Source organism: Cucumis melo, chromosome 10 (genome assembly GCF_025177605.1).
Source record: "Cucumis melo cultivar AY chromosome 10, USDA_Cmelo_AY_1.0, whole genome shotgun sequence".
Taxonomy (NCBI): domain Eukaryota; kingdom Viridiplantae; phylum Streptophyta; class Magnoliopsida; order Cucurbitales; family Cucurbitaceae; genus Cucumis; species Cucumis melo.
In genome coordinates, this window is record NC_066866.1 from 29031769 (window position 1) to 29035345 (window position 3577).

Below are 3577 nucleotides of genomic sequence, written 5' to 3' on the forward strand. Positions count from 1 at the left end.
CAAAGAAAGGGTCTCTTGCAGCCGAGGTTGAGGAAGAAATGATAGACCCCACTACGCGGTGCGAAGCCACTCTGAAGTTCAGGAGAGAGAAGAGGTTCAAAGAAGATTGAAACTACGCGGAAGAAAAAGCAGTCGCTTTAGTTGAAAGAGCAGAAGTAGCAGCAGCTGTGTCGGATGAGAAATCCCTTCTTCGATCGGTATGCGAATGAGAGAGATCCGTATGAATGCATTGGCCTCATTCAAGGCTGAATTGAATTAATTCAAAGAAAAGGGCTTAGCGGAAAGTGGTCGAAAGATGTCCATGTCCCAATTCTTGAACGAGATATTACAGTGATTTTACTGGATGCAAACCTGGGAGTCCATTTTCTCATGGGTCCGTTCTGAATAGTAGGGGAATGAAAAGGTGTCCCAGATTCAGCTGCTGTCCCCTTAGTTGAGTGGATAGGTCAGAAGGGGGAATGGGGGCCATGGCCCAGTTCAAAGCCCCGCGCCTGAGATCGCGCGTCCGTCTAGTTTGTCCGTCTTGTCTGTCGACTTTCTCCCTGAGTAAGGGAATCTTTGATCAAGAATGAGATTGATAACGAGATTCTTGAGTGAATATGCAACAAGAAAAGCTACTTTATCTCCTGCAACCACTTATGCAAGAGCCACTTTCTATTCAACTGGGTGGGAAAGAGCCGCCGTCTTAAGCATTTCTGGAATGGGTTCCTCCTGACGCGTGGGCTTCCTTCCTTTCATTACATCCTTCCGACCCCTGAAGAAGGCTGATTATCTGAGATAGGAGGCTGATGCTCCTTCAGCATTTCATAATCTAATAGGGAATCTTTTTCTAGCTTTCTTTTTCGCTTACTCATGAAAGAATGAACCCTACTAATTCCCCTACCCAACTAAAAAGCTACTTTTTCTGCAACAACTACCACGACTTCTTTGTCTGAAAGAAGAAGAACTGGGACGAGGGATCCCTTTGAAGGGGGGAACTTCCACTTCTCCTGCTCCTTCTGCTAATGCAACAAGAAAAGCTACAGCAAATACTTTCACTTCCACAACGAAAGCGAGAGCCGAAACTGAAACTACTGATTCTGCATCCTACTAGTTTCTTAGTCGAAAATAGAGTGAAGTTACTCGGATTCAAGGTGAAAACACAAGTCAAATTCAAAGATCATTCTTTGAGCCTCTCCTTCTTAGTCCCTCGCTCCTCTCCTTCCTAACCTCAGTCTCAAATTCTTTGATCCTCTCCTATATTTTTTTCGTAGAGTACCTTCGCTCTGAACCTTCCTAACCTCAGTCTCAAATTCTTTGATCCTCTCCTATATTTTTTTCGTAGAGTACCTTCGCTCCTCTCCTTCCTAACCTCAGTCGAGTGGCTTCGCTCCTCTCCTTCCTAGCTTGATTCTGCTTCGCTCCTTCACAGTCGCCTCGCAAATTCTTTCCGCCTCAACTCCTCTCCTTACAGTCTCAACGAAGATTTTTTTTCATTTCACTCTCACGCAAATTCTTTGCGCCTACTCCGCCTCGCCTTTCGATCATTCTTTGATCCTTTCAGTCGAGCCCTCAGTCCTCTGCTCTTCAATCTACCATATGAACTTTTGATTGCCTCCGGTTCGGCCTCCAGTTCTGCCTTCTTATCTGACTTGAAGTAGGGTTGGAGAAGGACCATAAAGAATAGGAGGACTTTCTTCCTTGCCGACTTTTTTTAGGTTCAGACGTTCCAAATAATAGTAGGTTCAGAGGTAGGTACTTCAGCCTTTTTTGGATTTGATAGGCTTTCTTCCTTTTTTTTAGTCTCAATATTCTTCGATCATTCTTTGAGCCTTTATCTTCGCTTTCTTTTCTTCTTTTGAAGTAGGTTCAAGAGTTTAGACGGCTATTTCTTCCCTTCTTCTTTCAGGAGTAAGGTCATACTTTGAAAGATAGAACTTGAAAATACAAGCCAAATCCAGGGTTTTGACGATGTCCATTTCGCCATGGGCTTCATTCATTGCATGCTTTCCCCCTAGGCTTGATCTTTGGAAAGAAGTCCAAGATTCAATCAAAGGCCCTCGACCCAAAGGCATAATGACTAGTGCCACGCCCCAAGCACCAAGACTGCTTATTCCGCAGAAGAAGGAGTTTCACAAATCCATCGCGAAGGAGAAGGACGAGGCTCGACTGAATAATTAAGCTACGGAGGCCCAAAGAATTTGTGGAATGCGAGAGCTACCTATTTCGAGAAGAAAGAAAAAGAGTTGCAGACGAGGGAAAGGCCGCAGGAGCCCTTTCTCTTTCTCTGGCTCTTGCATAAGTGCTTGAAGCAGAAGTCCTTCGATCGATGATTCAGTCTTTGAATTGCCCAAGCCCCCTTATAGATAATGTTCTGTAATTCATTCATTCATGAAAAGGCTAAGGAAGAAAGGCTAGACCCCGGATTTGCCGCCTATGGGAAGAGGGGAGCTCGAAAGGCAGAAGCTTGACCACTCGATTATAGGGGCTAGAAGAAAGCGAAGCGCATACGAAGTAGATTGAGTTTCAGTATCCTACCCGGCGGCTTTCTTCTTGTGGAGTTCGAACCGCTACGTGGGAGAATTCATTCTCAAAGATTCTACTTTCAGTGGATAGTCGGCATCAAAATGCAATTCCTCTTACTAGAGAAAGAGTTGAGAAGTTTGAGTTCCATCTTTCATATGAAAATCAGTTCCATTAACAAGTCCCGCAACAAGAGAGAAAAATGAAGGAATGAAGATTTGCACTCCCGTAGTTAGGAGTCTTGACTCCTTTTCTCTGATTTTCTTCTCTCATATTACATTGATCCTGTCCTTCGTAGCTTGATTCTGCTTCGCACCTGAATTTATCTACGAGCCCTCGGTTCATGAATATGGATCAAAATCAGTCCAGAGGTCTCGACTGAAAGAAGAAAGCCTCCGGCATTTGTATTGACTCGTCCTCATGCACTAAGGCTCAAAGTCAGGAAAAAATTGCACTCACACGTAATTTCCCACTTCCATCCAGAGGGAATCAGTCTCACTCTCTTTCGGATCCGTCCCAGCAGTCTCCGGGCTCTCTTCCTCGTCCGCTCTTCTTCTTTCAGAAAAATCATTCTCATTCTAGTGCTCGAGACCTTCGAAGATGAAAGAAAGGGAGACTCTCGACCATGGAGGCTTCAAGGTATGAACTTTGCTAATGGATGCAAATCTAGGATTCTAGAGTTTGATTCAATCGGACGACCGATAGAGAGAAAGAGGAAGAAAGTACTCACTTTCATTCTCTATTGAATTTCGAAATCTCGTCAGTGAAGAAAGAAAGATATCGAGAAATTTCTATCTTTCTTCTTCTTCTCCTTGAGAAAAAGCAGCGACCAAAGTGCGAGGCCTCGAGTGGCCGATATACAGGTGCCTGCGAAGCCGGTAAAGGTCTGGCAGAGTATCAACGGAGAAAGGTTGAAAGACTTTCCATGAACTAGTCTATTAAAGAAGAGAGAAAGAAAGAAATGAAGAAAGAAAAGATTGAAGGGCTTTCTCGAATATGAAATCAGTTTCAAGCTCTGCGGCGGCGAGTGAAATAAGAAGAAAGAATAATATGACAGGCCTTGATCAAGCGATTC